The sequence below is a fragment of the Mesoplodon bidens genome (assembly GCF_964165515.1).
Source record: "Mesoplodon bidens genome assembly, contig: HAP1_SCAFFOLD_822, whole genome shotgun sequence".
NCBI classification, from domain to species: Eukaryota; Metazoa; Chordata; class Mammalia; order Artiodactyla; family Ziphiidae; genus Mesoplodon; species Mesoplodon bidens.
In genome coordinates, this window is record NW_027671532.1 from 91725 (window position 1) to 111078 (window position 19354).

General features: G+C 38.9%; 1 pseudogene across 1 annotated transcript in view; it reads right to left on the bottom strand.

Moving 5' to 3' along the window:
* Positions 1 to 462: 462 nt before the first annotated feature.
* LOC308611266 (centrosomal protein of 78 kDa-like) overlaps positions 463 to 19354 on the bottom strand; it is a 30577-nt pseudogene continuing 11685 nt past the window's right edge. The window contains exons 8-14 of the transcript in view: positions 17474 to 17543; positions 14693 to 14823; positions 5338 to 5415; positions 3710 to 3876; positions 2480 to 2651; positions 2110 to 2157; positions 463 to 1571 (exon numbers count right to left, since the gene is read on the bottom strand). The product of the transcript in view is annotated as a centrosomal protein of 78 kDa-like (transcript). The remainder of the gene's footprint in view (positions 1572 to 2109; positions 2158 to 2479; positions 2652 to 3709; positions 3877 to 5337; positions 5416 to 14692; positions 14824 to 17473; positions 17544 to 19354) is intronic.

Consider the following 19354-nt stretch of genomic DNA (forward strand, 5'->3'; position numbering starts at 1 on the left):
GTACATAAATGTGTAACTGGGTCACTTTCCTGTACAGCAGTAATTAACACAACACTGTAATTCAAGTGTATGTCAATAAAAAATAAAATTTAAAAAAATTGCCAGAAAAATAGTCACATAAGGGGAACTTCCCTGGTGGTCCAGTGGTTAAGACTTTGCCTTCCAGTGGAGGGGGTGAGGGTTCAATCCCTGGTCGGGGAGCTAAGATCCCACATGCCTTGAGGCCAAAAAACCAAAATATAAAACAGAAGCAATACTGTAACAAATGCAATAAACACTTTAAAAATGGTTGACATCAGAAAAAATCTTTAAAGAAAAAATTCACATAAATCAGAAACAAATGAAAGATAATAAAGTCCATACATTAAAAAAAAAAAAAAGAGCATGGGTTCGGGTCACATTGCAACTTCCCACTTACTTATAGCTGTGTAATTCTGGGCAACTCACATAATGCCTCCTCAGACTGTTCATCTATAAAATGGGGATGGTAAGAGTTCCCTACCTCAGAGCGTTGCTGTAATCCATAAACACGGTTAAGTGCCTTGGTAAATGTTTGAGGCTCTCTGGTTATTATGAATTAAAATATGTCAATGGCTTCTGGCCGTGTGATTTATAATAGTTTGATGTTTAACCAAATGGTAAAACTATTCCATTTATTATTCCCATCTCTTTTTAACCCTTAGCCTGCTTTGTTGTTTATGTTTTCTCCCACCACAGAGTGCTAGTTCCAGGAGAGTAAAGGCTTTATTTTGTTCACTGCTGAAAGCAACAGCACCCAGAAAAGTACTGTACATATGAAGCCCTCAGTAAACACTAGCTGAATGAATGGTGCAAAGTGTTACAAGGAAAAGTACACCCAAACTTTCATTATAATAAAAAAGTATAGATAAAAAAATCTTTCTCTAATGGCTTCCAGTCAAGTAACTGAAAACACCATATGCTATAATAAAAACATAAGTAATTTATGAAAATTTGAAGGCAAAAACATAATTTTAAAAGATTTAGACCTATGTTAGGCGTGATAGAGTATGGATGCTTTCTTGAAATTCACAATCAGATCCAAGAGTATCACTTTCAGACTGTTCTAGTACACTGAGTTTACTTTTAGTTGTCTTTGATGAAACAGTCATTATTCTACTCTCTTTCTTAACAAAAATGTGTTTTTTCGAAGACTCACTTTTAATTGGTTTATTAACCAAAGAATTATTTTGCCCAATTCCTTTGCTTTTCTGCTTTACAGGTGAGTCAGAGCAGGAATGCAGATCCTTCCCAGGTTGTTTCTTAGCAGAGTAGTTTTTGGTCTATTCACCTGCTTTGCTCATTTTCTCTGAAGAAGACCTGCTATTTCTAGATAATTCTTCTTCTTTTTTTTGACTTCCAGTTCCAGAAATGACGTCTGCTGAAGGAGAATATGTTCTAGCAATGAAATCTTCACAAGACTCCTGCCGCTGCTCTGTGACTGGGACCCCCAGGTTGTCTTTGGAAGTTTCTAAGGCCTCCTGAGTAGACGCTGGGACACGGAAGGAGTCGAGAGGCAAAGGAATCCTAGCATCACCTGTAATTTTCTGAAAGTGGAGGGGAAGACAAAAGACAAGACAAAAATTCAGTGATGAACAAAGCCAACCATTAAAAAGTAGAGTTCAAAACTTCAATGTTACTCTGTAATCTTATTATTAACACAGTCAATTGATTAATCAGAAGATTTCAGAGCCAGTTTTTTTTGTAATTATATCTTGCCAAGTGATTCTCAGCTTAACCTAGCTATAACCAAGGCTATGTCCGCTACGTTTTCAGACTTTGGTGATTGGGGTAGTTATTACCCATTTCCTTTCCCTCACTAAAAATAAAACCCTATCCTGTAGGATAATTAATTTCTTTTCTATCCTCCAGGCACATGTAAACCGTATATAGTTTGTGACCAGACTGTGTTCTCAAGCTGTCAGTTCCCAAGACCACCCTGAGATTGGCTGATGGGGGCTCCAAGTGAGGCTGGAGGAAAAGCTGACAGGTTTTCCCCTCCCATTCCCATAACCAGGTGATTCACTCTAATATGTTACCTATTAGCTATGTCTGGATTACTTATTTTAAAAATTATATCAGTATGTGTACCTTCATTAGTGTTCCTTCATTGTAAGCTGACTGCATACAAATAGAAACCTAGATAAAATATGAACAGAATAGACATTTATACAATTTAAAATCTGGAATATTTTCTCTAATGTCTTCTTTCTTCATTAAGGATAGTTTGCGTTAACTCATAAATTTTCTCAAGAACTTCCAGTCTCCTTATTTACAAAAGTACAGTATCATGAAATGGGCCCACATTTACTAATCTCAGATTTCGAAAGGATTCCAGAGTCTTCTAGCTCCCGGGCATGTGAACTATTAGAGACTGATTGTTATTGTTTTCTCCCTGACTTGGTCATTTCCTTTTTGCTAATCACTCTTAGAATCATTAAGTGCTGTTCTGTCCATTTACTTGGCTATTTTGCATTTGTTATGGGGCACCCTGTTTTGATTCTGATTTTCCTTCTTCAAGTGCCTTCTTTTCTTCTTTAGGTGGACTACTAACAGGAGAATTCATCTGGGGACGACCTAGTAAATGAAAATCTGACTGATCTATACCAGCCATTGTGGCCAACTGCCCAAGCCTAGACGAGAGGAGGAAAGGAGAAAAGACAAAGGTTATTATAATCACAGAAGAGCAGTTTAGATTTCCCCAGACTTACAATCATGAAATACTTCTAAAATCTTTTTTTTTTTTTTTTTTTTTTTTTGCGGTACACGGGCCTCTCACTCCTGTGGCCTCTCCCATTGCGGAGCACAGGCTCCGGACGCGCAGGCTCAGCGGCTATGGTCACGGGCCCAGCCGCTCCGCGCCATGCGGGATCCTCCCAGACCTGGGCACAAACCATAGCCCCTGCATCGGCAGGCGGACTCTCAACCACCCCGCCACCAGGGAAGCCCTACTTCTAAAATCTTAAAAGCTAACATCCTACTCCAGACTACAAGCCTCTCTCTCCCCCAAATCCTCAGCCATTTCCAGATTCATCCTCTAGGAGACATCCCACTGTCTCACTAGAAGCTTCAATATGTTCCATGCACCCTGTCCACTGCCTGTCACACCTCCATTCCTACACTTCTTTACCACCTTTCCTCCAGTTTCCAAGAATGTGTTTGTTCCTTCCTTCCCAACACCAACACCAATTCATTCACTGACAAAACACCACTCCATCAACTATCAATCTCCACTTCCCTCTTTCAGCAAAATTGCTCCCGGTTGAGAACCACTGACCTATATCTCCCCTGCAGATTAATAATCATTTTTATGTCTAAGGCAAAGATAACTTTAATTCAAACTTATCAAACAAGCAAAAGAAGTGAAAGATAGGAAAATTCTTATGCATTCCCGACTATTTTCAATGAAAACTGCCTTTAATTTAGTCTTTACAAAACAACTATACCTACTAATTACTCTGTCTACAGGTTACTCTTTTATAATGGGCTCCCCACTCTACCAAAGCAGGCTTCCCTATTTGCATTTCTTAAAAAATTTAATTCCTCATTTTAAAATGTCAACTATATTACCTATAATTACACTAAATTTGGCTAAATATAGCCACGTAAGTGATGAAAATTGCTCCAGTTCCTCAGCAAACTACCATTAGAGTCGCAAAGAGAAGAATGCCATGAAGAGAAATGAACTAACCCAGCATCTTTAAGGAGAACCAGGAAAGCATGGAACTTCTGAAAAGAATTCTCAGTGCTGCCCCAAACACCTTCATCATCCAGGATCATGCTTGTCAATGAGTGGGCATGAAGGGCTTCAGACAAAGAGAAAGTTGTGTTTCTTAACTGGGCATTTTCATGTTCCAGCTATACAAGAAGACTGAAAACGTCTGACATGATTTTTTCTCATTGTCATCAAAAGTAGTCTTGCCTTGGGCTTCCCTGGTGGCGCAGTGGTTGCGAGTCCGCCTGCCGATGCAGGGGACACGGGTTCGTGCCCCACTCTGGGAAGATCCCACATGCTGCGTAGCGGCTGGGCCCGTGAGCCATGGCCGCTGAGCCTGTGCGTCCGGAGTCTGAGCTCCGCAACGGGAGAGGCCACAACAGTAAGAGGCTCACATACCGCAAAAAAAACCCCAAAAACAACAAACAAAGAAAAAGTAGTCTTGCCTAGTTTCAAGGAACAAAACTAAAACACTCAAAATGTAATTATTTTATAATTAATGTAACCCTCCGCCAGTAAAGACAGAGACCATATCACATAATAACCAAAGCCCACAGGCACCCAACAAAGTTTCCTATATAACACTTAGGTGGTATATAAATAAACCCAAGTTACCGTTTTATTAATGATCTTTCACAAAAGATCACATTTCTAACTGGTTCAATTCATAATGGAGCCTCATTCCACATTAGAAAATGACCTGCTTTAAGTTTCCCTTAAATTAGAAAGTGAATTATAGAATCTGATTTGAACAAAACATATTACAACTCTGATGAATGTTAAGAATTAACTTTAGTGAGTAAAATATCTAATGCTTACGTTTAAAAGTCCTAAATCATACCCAACCCAATTTATTAAATGTACGATCACCAATATTTTCTTTGGCTTCTTGAACATATTCACCCCCGTGCACTCTTCCCCTTCCGCTCAGCATCTACGCACTTAAAACCCCCTGTAAGCTCAACTCTCGTATTTCTCAGAAAGGCCGTTAATGTTCATGATGCCCCTTTTGCCTTACATGAGCAGGTACTCAACATTTATTGAATGAGTGTCTGCCAATCCACTGGATGCACTTTTAAAAATTCCTCCCTACACTCACCCTGTGATAAATTATATTTAGATAGAACTTTTTAGATTATGCCCTGCTTTCATGCACATTACCTAATGTAATTCTCATAGTATATATTTTTATCTTTCATTGCATTCTTAGAAGTTTTCCAATATCTTAAATTTATTTAAATGATTCACTTTCCTAATTCATTGCCAGGAGAGTCTCATCATGTCTTTTATGTTACTGTATATACAATACATGCACAGAAAGTGCCTTCTTGAATCAAAGAATCATGAACAGGAAATAAGCTAATGTCATATAAAAGCACACACACACACACACATACACAAAACCAGATTTTCACATCTTTAAAAACATGCTTTCTGGAATATAGATCATATGATCACTAAATACCAGTAAATGCAAAAGTCCATATGATACCACCGATTTGCAACATATTACAGTTTTAAAGCTTACAAAATATGTGTATATGGCTTAAAATCAAATCAAAATAAAACCAAAACACTCTCAAAAGCAGATGAAACGTGTTTACCTCACTGACTCGTCTATCAGCCTTCAGTCTTATTACTCTTTCCTCCTTTAACTGCTTTAGGCACTCCTCCAGGGTTTCCTAAACAAACAGAGTCAATATTATAAGTAATTCATAGTATAATATCCAAAAGCCTTTCCAGCTATTGGTCTCATCAGGATTTAGGGGCAGAGCCAGAAGTGAACTCAGATTTTAGTCTGCTACTGGTCATATTATACCATGCCAGTGAAATGAATGATCAAAATCTATCAAATTTGCAAAGATTTATTTAAATTCCACTCTTTCCAACATAAATTTGTGGCAGCCCACCATAAAAGGCATATGCATATAACATAGTAAGTCAGAAATAAGAAGTTACGACCAAGAAAGAAAAATTCTATTTTTATTTGTGGGTCTCTTTATAGCAGGAAGTCCTATTAACGAACCTGCTTAGCATACCTGAATTGCATAATTGCAGATTCAAAAGCATGTTTTAAAAAAGTAATCACTTTTAAAGCAATTTACAGTCAAGCACTGTTCCTGGAGTTCCCTGGGTATTAAATAATCGAATCATCAAAACCCTAAGAGGGGGCTTCCCTACTGGCACAGTGGTTAAGAATCCGCCTGCCAGTGCAGGGGACACGGGTTCGAGCCCTAGTCCAGGAAGAACCCACATGCCGCAGAGCAACTAAGCCTGTGCGTCACGACTACCGAGCCTACGCTCTAGAACCCACGTGCCACAACTCCTGAAGCCTGCGCGCCTAGAGCCTGTGCTCCGCAATAAGAGAAGCCACCGCACCGCAACGAAGAGTAGCCCCCCGCTCGACGCAACTGGAGAAAGCTGGCGAGCAGCAACGAAGACCCAACGCGGCCAAAAATAAATTTATAAAACAAAAAACCCTACGAGGAAAGAACGATCACTAACTCCATGTTATTTTACAGATGAGGGAAACAGAGGCAGAGAAGTAGAGTAAGTAGAGCAGCACAGCCAAGGTCACACCACTAAGTAGCAGAGCCACACTGTGGACTCAGGAAGCTGGCTGCCATTCCTGCTCACGGCGGTGGTAGTCTTCCCTTCACCAAGGTCACTGAAATAAAATGAACACTGATAAACTATCTTAGGAGTTTTAGGAGCTAAGACACTTCGGTCCTTGAAGTGGGGACACTGCTTGCAATAGGCAGAATTCTGACAGAGCCTCCAAGATGACCACTTACTGAAGTACACAAACCTTCCACTTATCCAATCAAACTCTAAATGTAGGTGCTGTAGTGAAGGGATTTTGCACATGGAATTAAGGTTCAAAATCAGTTGATCTTTTAAGATAGGGAGATTACTTTAGGTGGATGTGGCCTACTCAGGCACCCCACGAAAAGGACCTGAACTCTTCCTGGATTGAAGTACAAAATGGACAAGAGGGAGACTCTCCATTGCTGGCTCTGAAGAAGTCCAATGCTGCGGCAGAGAAGGCAAGCGAGAGGCCTCTAGGAGCTGAAACTCTCCCCCGACTGACAGCCAGCAAGGAAATGGGGACCTCTGTCCTGCAACTCCAGAATCTGAATTATGCCAACAAGCCGGAAGAAGCCTGTAGGCATTCTTTCCCAGAGCCTCTGGACGCTAACACAGCCAGACTGACATCTTGATTTCAGCTCTGTGGCCCACACAAACTATGGTGAACATCCAACGTTTGGGGCTCAATATCTTACACTTAAATTTCACGTGCTTTAACACTCTCAGGAGGGAACCCACATGTTCCCGTGTGTATCTGAGCAGGAAGCCCAGTCACGCTGTGCCTGGACTTCTGACCTACAGAACTCTGAGCTAGTCAAATAGGTATTGTTTTCAGTCAGTAAGAGTGTAGTAAAAGAATTAATATTCTACTCAACCTCCAGGTTCGTGAACAAAATAAATGATTGTCATTGTTATAGGCCACTGTTTTGGGGTGGTTTCTTATGCAGTGATAAACAATCATAATACCTATACTTATGAAAACAGTAAGGTATATTTATACATGTTAACTGCTTTGAACAATCACTTAAAGAATGAGGAACTCTATTACCTGCCATCATTGGGAGAGGAGCTGGTATCACTTTCTGGAGAGTAGCTTTTGGTACCTAACAACAATCCTACATCAGGAGTTTACCCTAAGGAAATCAAAGATGTGGGCAAAGATTTATCTACCAACATGATGTCATAAGATTGTTGATAACCAAACCCTAGAAGAAAGCTAAGAGCCTCCGAATTGGGACTGGTTTAAATAAAAACAGCTCATCGTCTGAAGGAATGCTCTATGAAGCCACTAAGAATGACAAGAGGTCTCAACCAGAGTTCATGAATGGGCTTCAGGAGTGCTACATTCAAAATATATCTGTGCGTTTTTCCTGGGAGATGATGCATAAGCTTAATCAAATTCTCTGATGTAGAAGAGTAGTTAGTGACATGGCAAAATATTTCTGATACTTTTTTTTTTTTTTTTTTTTTTTGTGTGGTACGCGGGCCTCTCACCGCTGTGGCCTCTCCCGTTGCGGAGCACAGGCTCCGGACGCGCAGGCTCAGCAGCCATGGCTCACGGGCCCAGCCGCTCCGCGGCATATGGGATCCTCCCAGACCGGGGCACGAACCCGCATCCCCTGCATCGGCAGGCGGACTCTCAACCACTGCACCATCAGGGAGGCCCTCTGATACTTTTTTAAGACAAAAGATCAGATTAGGTGTGTGTACATGCAGAGGTGGCTTTTATTTCCTTCAAGAAGTTATTCATTGTTTTCAAACATTTGCTCAATGAACATATATTTTTATATTCAGAACATGTTTAAAAAATTGACAGTCTAAGAACTTCAAATTCTTTAATGTTTCATTACTAAAGCCAGTCAAGTTTTCAATGGGGAAAAAGGGGAAAAAAATTGCAAAATTCCTCTACTTTTAATATAATGGTTTAGTCAATCTTCTAAAACTGATTTCAAAGAAATTCTAAACAAATAAACAAAAAAACAAAAAACCCTCAGCACGGTCAGAGGAAAGTAGACTAAAATTCCTGACTGGTTCTAAATAGCACATCAAAGTGCAATTACATGCAACAGTTTCTCCCTCTAATGGAGGGAATTAGAACACAGTGTTCAATTTTTGTGAAAAAGTGTACCCTCCTCCTACAAAATATTCAGAATTCATGTCCCTTACATGGAAATACGGAACCAAAAAAGTTAGAAAGTAAAATTGCTTGATATTCTATTACTTAAGTAAGACTAATGATAAGGCTTTGGAATAATTTTCCTTCCTTCCATCTGCTCTCCATTCCACCCTTCTGTACACCGGCTAGGGTGATTTTTCTGGGGCAAAGCTCCCATCATATTGGATATCAAATTTTATGTTCAACTTTTCTCCATTTAACATTGAAATCAATCATTTCTCATATAATCAGGGGATTCATAACCTTGATTTTTTTGTGCGGGCTACAAAATATTCCACTGAGTGGGTTTACTGGTTAACCATTTTACACATTTAAATTCTTTCCAACTTTTCAGTATTATCAGACAAAATAACCGTTTTTATGCATGAAGGCTTTTTTCCATATTGAGAATAACATTCTTACAATAAATCCATAAAAATGAGTTTGAGATCAAAGCAAATGAACATTTTTAAGGCTCTGAGCTACCTATCTCCAGACTTCTTTCCAAAAGATTTCTGAGATTTTACACTGCCATCAGCGATGTATCACTTGGTATATAACCTCTACTATAACTGTTGGCTTACTTCCTCACTTAGAGTGCAAGTTATTTGAAGATAGGGGGTGTATTTTATTAAGTGTTTATCCCCAGCACCTGTGCCTAGCACAACGTAGACGGTCAATAAATAATTGCTTAATAAGGAAAATCCCTGCCACACACGTACATATAAGATGTACGTGTGTGAAAGACAGACTGTGTGTTTTTCTCTAACAGGATAGATGAAAACTTGTCATCTTCTTTAATGTGCAATTTTTTTGCTTATAATTAGTCATTAAATTTCTCTTTTAGATTATATTGTAAATATTCAGATTCTCTGAGGCAAATGGGCCTGGCACTACCCATTAGCTACATAACCTTGGACAAGTTCTATAACTCTAGGCCTCAACTTCCTCATCTATAAAATGGAGATAAGCTCCCATATTACAGAGCTCTTGTGAGAATTACATGAGTTAAAACACATATAAAATTAGAAGAGTGCTTGGTACATAGAATATGTGCAATTAATGCTGAATGAATGAACATGTGAATGCAAACAGTAGTGAAGGGCTTCAAATGAAACGGTCTCATCCCACTCCCACATCCAGCACTCAAGAAGCGACCGATTCTTTATGCAGTTTTTAATTGTAAAATACGATATGTGTACTGAGAAGTGCACAGAACAAAACTGTCAATGTGACAAATAAAAAGAGAATACTTACATAAGCACTACTCGAAGCTGAAAGTATTGATACTTGTCAGCATCGCAAAAACCCCCCATATCCTTTTCTCATCACAAGCTCCTTCCCTCTTCCCGGTTAAACACCAACCTCACTTCTTGACAGTCATTTCCTTTAACCTGCATGCATCCCTAACAAAAGAGTTTAGTTGTGTCAACATCTAACTTTATGTACAGGATCATAGTATATGAAGTCTTTTCTATCTTATTTCTTTCTCTCAACGTTGGTTTAAAAAATTCATCCACATTGCTGCCTGTAGCTCTAGTTCATTCAATTTTATTGCTGGATAGTTTTCCCACTGTACAAATACACATCATTTATTTAATTTTTGACTCTTAATGGACATTTGGTTTGTTTTCAGTTTGTGCTAATGCAAATCATGGACAGGAATCCTGCTGTACCCGTTATTCTGGTGCATTTACACAGGGCGGGGGTGAGGGCTGCTGGCTCACAGGCTATTTATATACCTTCAGTTGATGGAGAGTGCTAAATGCTTTCCAAAGTAGTTGTGTCGATTTATACTCCAGTATAAACAGGGTAGAAGATTCCCATAGTACTTCAGGTCTACAATACCTGATACTACCAGACTTTTTATTTATGTATTTGTCAATCTGATTGACATGTAGTTTCCTTGGTTTTGACTCACTTTTCACTTATTACTTCATGAAGTCGTACACTTTTCTGTGTTTACTGGCTGTATGGATTTCCTTTTTTATGAGGTTTACATCAAATATTGTTATTTTTTATTATTTTATTATTATTATTTACTTTTGGCTGTATTGGGTCTTCGTTGCTGCGTGCAGGTTTTCTCTAGTTGCGGCGAGCGGGGGCTACTCTTCATTGCGGTGGCTTCTCTTGTTATGAAGCACAGGATCTAGGCGCGCAGGCTTCAGTAGTTGTGGCACGTGGGCTCAGTAGTTGTGGCTCACGGGCTCTAGAGCACAGGCTCCGTAGTTCTGGTGCACGGGCTTCGCTGCTCCGTGGCATGTGGGATCTTCCCGGACCAGGGCTCGAACCCGTGTCCCCTGCCTTGGCAGGCAGTTTCTTAACCACTGCGCCATCAGGGAGGTCCAACTATTGTTATTTTGAATTCTTCTCCATGTCCAAGTAATACTCTTACATGACTATTTTCTCACTAAATTGGAGGCGTTATCAGTTCACTTTCTAACTTACTAATAAGTAAGGGTTTAGTTCCTCTACACTCTTTCCTATGTCCACACTGCTCAGTAAAGTTATGTCATCATGAGTTATTCCACTGCTCATGATCTCTTTGACTTGTAGTCATATACTTAAAAACCTACATTGTTGATCAACTAGAAGCTCTCTCAATGTCACGCTTTGTAAAATGAGGACATTCTTACCATCTTCCCTTTTTTCTACCTCCTGTCTACCTTCCAAACCCAGCTGTTACGTTGTCAAAGTTGAAATTTATATTCTGTTCTATGTGCAGTTAAGTCTTCTGTTACTTGAGAGTCAGTACGGAGTAAGGTTTAAGAGAACAGGCAGAGAGCCTAAACTCAAAGCCTCGATCCAACCTTAAATTAGGTACAGCCTGGGCAAGTTCCTTCCCTGACTTAGCTTCCTGCTCTCAAAAGTGGGAATGATATTAGCACCAACCTCATAAGGCTATTCAGAGGATTAAATGAGTTAATATATGCAAAAACACTTAGAGCCTAATATATGCTAAGTACATACTAGTACACAATACATTTCAGTACATACCAAGTTAATACTAATACATACTAAGTATAGTTTACTTTAGTTATTTGTGATTACATGCAAGTTGGCAATAAAAGCTGCAAACCAAGACAGTATTGCCATTATTACAATGAAATTAATATTGCCCACTGCATATGTACTGTGTCTCTGTGTATAGACTATACCTCGTTCCATACTGTGCCAGTGTCACTGCCCTTGTGCAGGGTGACCACATACCCCAAGCCGCCTTGGGCTGTTCCAGTTTATACCTGTTGTCCTGATGTTACAGCATTAGAATGCCTCCTTACACTATTGAAGTGTAAGGAGTTTGGACAAGTTCCGGTTTGGACAACAAATTAGATAGGTGGTCATTACCCCTGTGTGTCACTGAAAAGGGGGACATCTATAGTGTCAAGTTGAAGTGGATTCTTCCCTTCCTCACCAATAGTAGGTTAAAAATCAACCATAGTTCAGTGTGCTTCAGCTTTATGTCCGTATAGCCTTTTCTCCTCTGGAGTTCAAGTTCCTTCTCCTCTTCCTCTCCCTCCTCCCTTCCAACAGTGCCTAACACCTAGTAAGTACGATATGCCTCAAGGTGTTTCTAAGCTCTCAATCACACAATCAATAGAAGCTTCTCCACTCTAGACTAGCTGCAATCTGTACTGAATCCCCTATTACCTTCCTTCTTGGTTTATTGCCTCATTTTGCTGGATTATGTCTATAAATAGCTTAAGGTGTAGCACAGGAGGTCAATTTTTCAAATTTCTTTGGGTACAAAATATCTTCTTCAGCCTCCACTTATGACTGATAGTTTGGCTGGATACAAACCCCTAGGGTGAAAATTATGTGCCTGAAAAACTTTGGAGGTATCTTTCTAATGCCTTCCAGGATCCATGGTGCTCATGACAAGTATGATAAAGTCAGATTGTAACCTTTTTTTTTAGGTGACCAGTATTTTTCTCTCTGGAATGGATGTATCCTCTCAGTATTTTATTCTATTTTAATTTAGTTTTTTAAGTATTTGAAAGTTTCACAATGAAGGGTGCCTAGGTATGAGTCTATTCTTACTCATCTTGCATAACTATTTTCAATCTGAGGCCTGATGTCTACTTTCAGCTGTGGGGAATTTTGTTGCCCTTTGACAGCTTCCCTCCATTTTTTTTCTGGGTCTGGACTTTCTAATAGTAACATGTGGGATCTCCCAGATGCAGCCTCTCTAACATATTTCTATCACATTTTCCATTGTGTCTTTCTTTTTTATATACTGAGAAATTTTTTAAATTCCTACTGAATTTATTTCAGCAACCATATTTTCATTTCCAGGAGACCTCTCTTGCTTTCTGACCATTCTCCTTTTCATTAATACCCTAGTCTTATTTTATAGTTGCTAGCTCTTTTTAAACCTCTCTCAGGATGCTAATTAGGGTTTTTTCTTAAATTATTCTGTGCCCTAAATTGTCCCTGGTCCTACTAGGATATGTTTGCACTCTTTCCCCCTCTCTCATGTTGTAAGCTTTACTCAACTAACAGGCAAATGACACTTATTTTCTATTTAAGAATGAGCGCAGAAAGCTCCCTGAAGTCAACGATTGATTGGCTTCTTATGCAGGAAGAAGCGGGGAGTAACTGTAACAGGATCTCCCCCAAAAACAGTTTTCTAGGGTGTAAAAACTCACAGTAGCTGCCCCAGTTCTCGCCAGTTTCACTGTCTTCAAAATGAAATCATCTCATTTCAGGAGGGTTAGGGCGGGGCAGGGAGTCCACTCCTCCAAACACATCCCTTCAATGAGCTCCCCTATTGGTCACACTTTTAACTAACTCCACCCTCTCTCCTATATGCGCACCTGAGCATGGGGCTACTTTTTCAGGTGGGGTCAGAATCCTCCTCAGTTGCACGTGGTCCCTGTGCATATTCTAGGTGATGCTTTTCCTCTGTTCTACTGCTTCAGTTTCACACTTTTCCACCTGTCTTCTTTCAAAACTATGTTGAAATGTCTTGATAGTTGTGTGCATATATACTTAAACACTTTGATACCATCATTGTAGTGTCTTGTCAAAACAGAGAAGAGCTAAAAGGGTTCTCAGTGCATTCTGAATCTGCTATTCTGTGGTCCCAGTGTTTAAACTTCTTGGACTTCCCCACTGTCTATTACTGCTTTTACAAATACAATCTCATGGTCTATTCGTGAAGGAAATGAATACACCACATCTAAAATAACAAGGAATGCGGGTTACATGCTCTAGGGTCTAGTCATACTCTGCCATTTACTAATAAACCACTTACGTTCTACAAATTGTAGGTGCGCATTTTATAAAACGAAAGGGAGTAACTCTACATGAACTATAGATTTCTCCTACTCTAACATTTCATAATTTTCTAAGTTCTTTTCTTAAAATTTCTCTATATTATCATTAATTTTAATTAAAAAATAAAAATCTAACTTTCTCTTTTGAAAATCAAAGAGTAGTTCCCGTAGTCCTACAATAATGGGATAATTAGTTCTGAAACCTGTCAAGTGTCATGTCTCATACGAAGAGAAAATCATATTAAATAATTTGAAAAAATTAAACATGGACTTTGTAGCACAAAGACAAGGTCCCCCCCAAATGGTGTTCCTTTATTTACTAGAAATGTTCAGCTCTGCATTAAAGTTGAAATAAAATAAATATATTAATTTTGAGGTGCAAAAATTTCTTATAAAAATCAATTTTTGTTTTCTGTCCATACAAACAAAAGTATGGAATGACATTAGAGGTCAGGTTTATTTGGTAATAGAATGTAGCTTCTTGATATTTTTGATTTTAGGAAAGGAGAATATCAACATCAAAACTTTTTTCAACTTTACTTTTATTTAAAATGAGGCCATATTTTCCTCTTATAAAAAGAGAGTTCAACTAGAACCGTCTATTTTCTCATCTGTAAAACAAGAGCACTGAATCAGCTGACTGTATTCATTCAGAACTCAATTTCCTTATCTTATGATCACTAAGCTTCTCCCTAAATCTAAAATACTAAGCTTCTAAGCAAAGGAAAATATATTACTAACGACATGTTTTGATTTTAGTTTCTTAGAGTTCAAATGTCCACCATTCACCTTGGTCTAAGCTTAAGGAACCATTCAAGAGGATACAACGCAGATGGGAGGAGAAAACAGAAACCTCACACAAGCTGTGCTGTGTTGCAATCAGCCTTCCGTTTGAAAAATAATCTTCTCTATAGCTTTAAAGTGATAACTTTGTACCTGCAATGCTTCTTGTTTCAAACGGATTTTCTCTGGCTCCTCCTGAACACGTTCTGAGGAATCATCGACCTCTTCGATTTCTGAGGAGGAAGGACTCTCTACTGTCACCGTCACAGGAAATTCTGATGGACCTGAGTGTCACAAGAAGAAGATAGGAAACCACAGAGTTCTTACACTAAAGTGCAAAGAAAGAAGACAAGATTGTATAAAAGACAACACAAGCCAGATACCAAATATCCAAATATTAGAGGACATTTAACAAAAGTGATCTGAGGTATCATTCTTTATAAATGTCTCTCACTGCTCTTTAGTGTAAAACAGGCAATGACTAAGTAAAAGTACAGGAACTTATTTTTGCTATGTTACTGTACAGACCTCTGTTGTACGTGGTTAGGATTAGTAATGGGAATTGCCCATATTATTTTATTAAGTTTCTTTCACAGAAGCCAAGTGAAGATCCAAGGTAAACATTTTTTCTCAGATCAACTTTATACTGCAAATGAAAAATTTATTCTTCACCATCAGACAAAAACAGTCTGGAAGAAAATGTAGTTTTTCAGAGGAAAATACATCAGTAAAGGGACTGATGAATAATCAGGAAGTCAACATATCTAAGCTGTGAATAATAGACATTAGAATTTAAAAAAATAAATCACATACACATACACAACTAAAACTGACCCATCAAAAATTTCATCTTCTCACCACCCTTAAGCCAAAACTAGGGCAACAATTCTCCCAGCAAGCTTCACTGCCACTGCAATGTTGTTCAATAGGACATTTCCAAACATTTAAAAACTGACCTGGCCACAACCCCATAAAAGTCTACAGATCATAAAGAACTGTGCTGGGATTATAAACCACGCAGAAGACAAGTCACTAGGACATCATTTTGACAACAAGCAGCAAACCCTGCAGCATAGGAAAACCCTAACAGGAGAACGAGGTGCACACCCCTCTCTCTGGGAATGCAAGGCCAGGACTGACACCCAAGATGCTCTTCTCTCAACCTCAGCAGTGGTGCCTTTCACAGAGCAACTATGCAGTCTCCCAAGACCACTGGGAAGGAGAGTCTGATACTGACAGTATTAGCTTGCCACGAGGCCATAAGCGAGGGAATGTGTGTGGTCTTGGTGAGAGAGCAGAGGTTTGGGAGATGTTGCTTTATATTGGCTTTCAGATCAGGAATTTGTACATATAGCCTGCAAACAACGTTTCTTGAAAACGTGAACATTCTTGAGTATGACAGCTCCATGTGAGGGGTCAGAAATGGCAGTCAAGTTCGTTTCACTGGGTAACAGCTGATTTGCGGACTGGAAAACAGGCTTCCTTGTTTACAGACATAACCACAAGGCTGCCAGGTGTGCGCTAAATCCACACAAATACACAGTTGCATTGGGAGAGCGACCAAACATGTTTTATATGGATTTATTTCAGAGAGGGAAATGCTTCATGTAAGGCTCTGTCAGTTTAAAAAGCAAGAAGAATGACCATCCACCTTTCCCAATTCAAGCCCTATATATCATAAATATGATAGCTACACACCACCAACTGGTTACATACATCACGAGCTTTGATGAATAGAAAGCCCCTAAAAAGATAGCAACAAAACGAAGTTAGATCTTCATGTAAATACATCACCAGTTAAACCCAGTTAATACAACTATTTAGTAGTATGAACAGTATCCATACAGAATTGTGTATAAAAATAAATAAGCTCAAAACAAGGACCTGGAGGGCTCTGCTACGGAGAAAACACAACAGAATTCAGCCTACTGGCTTGGTAATCACTCTCTGAACTGCTGAGAGGCCCCTTCAGCTCCTATGTTCAGGATGGTTGAGATTTCAGTCTCACTTCTTTAAATGGTGATATTAATCGTTCTCTAATTTACCCCCCTGTGTGAGGAGGATGGACCTGCGATTAAGTGTCTCAGGAAGAAGACAGGAAACCACAGAGCTGTGAAACTCAAGTGCAAACACTGGGGATTCAACACTATAGTTTATGCAACAGCAATTCACATTACCATTTGCAAAAAAGTAGTCGGTTGTCCAGTGGGGATTAGAAACATCCATTTAACATGAGCAACTGAACAGATATTTTACACAGGAACTACTTCAAGTACTATTTAAAATCAATTCTCTTTGTTTTCTTAAGCAATTGTTAATCCCCAATTTCCTGATTACTACCAAGTAAGTCACCTGAAGATCATCTAGAGCCATCTATTTCACTTAGCAAGCCTAAAGCTATAATTCAACCATTTTATTTACTGTTCTGTGACAAAAATTACTATGAACAGCTATCCCCTGGATAAGAAATCAGGTAATGCTAGTTTGACTCACTAAATCTGATTTACTGAGTTAATAAGCCAGTTGATTTAGAATAGGTCTAATGCACATTTTTCATCCATTCTGCATTAAACTATTTCCCATGCCTAAAATGTCTTTTTTCCCATTCATACGTATCCAAATTCCTACTTCTGTGCTGTAGGGCTTCGCTCAACTACACCTGCCTTTAATCAAACTTCTCTCACATGCACAATTGGTGATCATTTTAGTCTCCTCAAGACTCCCACGGAGTTACCTCTGTTGTGACACTTGAGAAACAACTTGAAACTCCCAATTACTTTTAATTTTTCTTCCTTAGAGGGCTCATTAGGCAGAAGCCATGTGTGAGTTACCTTTTTTCCTCTACACAAAGCACCAGAGACCACCCACATAATACAAGTTCCAAAATAAAGAACTCTAAATGACTGAAAAAGACAGGGAATGCAAACAGGTTACCTGTTGCTTTTTGCACTTTCTGCAGGACACAATGGCCGGAAACCAGACACTCCAGGTGGTAGCGCTTCAGGAGGGTAACATTCTTTACCAGCAGAGTATTTCCTTCCATTACTTACAGGCTTCTTTGCGGCCAAGACTACGTTTGACAAAGCATGAAAAGAAGGAATCAAGATGCACCAAAGGTCTACAGAGCAAATGTCACACGTGCACACGTCGAAAGGAATCAAAAAGGCACTTGACAACGATGCCAAGCCCATTAAAAAGAGGATCGGTTTTGTACAAAGGTTTTCCATAAGCCAGCATTTTTAAAAAACATAAGTTCTCTACAGTAACAAGTTATTTTAACTAAAACAAAAGTATTGAGATGTGCAGAAATGCAAAAATAAAAGTTTAAAAAAAATCCCAAAGTATGATACATTTTATGTATCATGCAGAAACACTCAAGTTTCCTGAATCTTAGAACACCTTTGGCATTTCTGAATCTCAAGGACACAGAAACACAGATACACCCATGACTTCTGCCAAACAGAATCTTCAGAAGTAGACCAAAAGTTAAATTTAAGATGAATTTTTCTATGGAAAAACAATACAAGTTATAAGGCTGCAAGTTGCTGGGGGGTAGGTGAGTCAATTTTACCCTCCTATAAGCCTGTCAACCTTCACTGCTCCTTTGATTTCATATAGAAAACGCACAAAAAAACAAATGAAACCCACTGGATGAAAGAGTGAAATGTGGAGACTTACCCTATATTTCAGTAGTAAAGAGGCAAGTATCTTTATATGAAACATTTGGTTGCAAAAACTAGACCTACGTGTTAATATTTTACTTAGAACAAGCCATATATTAAAATTCACATTTAAATATTTAATTTGAATTTACTGAAAACAAACATCATAGGTTAAAATGGTTATATTTATCCTTCAAAGCTACTATATTTTATGTTATTTTATTTATTTATTTTAATAGATCTTGATTGGAGTATAATTGCTTCACAATTCTGTGTTAGTTTCTGTTACACAACAAAGCGAATCAGCCATATGCATACACATGTCCCCATATCCCACCCTCTTGAGCCTCCCTCCCACCCTCCCTATCCCACCCCTCTAGGTCATCGCAAAGCACCAAGCTGATCTCCCTGTGCTATGCTGCTGCTTTCTACTATATTTTAGCAGCATTAGGATGCAGGGTAAAATGGAGTGTATTCGGTAATATAGGACAAATATTTCATAGAGTGTAGCTTATTGATAATCACCACACGATCCTCTGTGATTTACATGCCTCTTAAAAATATATAGGAGGGCTTCCCTGGTGGCGCAGTGGTTGAGAGTCCACCTGCCGATGCAGGGGACACGGGTTCGTGCCCCGGTCCAGGAAGATCCCACATGCTGCGGAGAAACTGGGCCCGTGAGCCATGGCCGCTGAGCCTGTGCTCCGCAACGGGAGAGGCCACAAAAGTGAGAGGCCCGCGTACCACACACGCACACACACACACACAAATATATATATATATATATATATATATATATATATATATGTATTAAAATTTTTTAAAATTACACTTTTCTTGTTAGGAGATTAAAAAATTTCTAATAAAAGTTCCCATCTTTTATTAGGCATACATAAGTACAATATAAATGTGACACAATTCACACCATTATTTCACCCCTATACTCCCCTGGATCTAGGTATATACCCAGATACTGATTTGGCTTACCTCTATGTCTCCAAATAACTGAGGCAAATACAAAAAAAAAAGCCCAAGAAATAAAATTACTCTTAAAAGAGCTCAATGAGCTTGTATACTTCAGTTACATTTCCACTTTGTTTAATCATGCTAACTAAAAAAAAATGTTTAACTGTTCTCATTCCATGATGCCCTA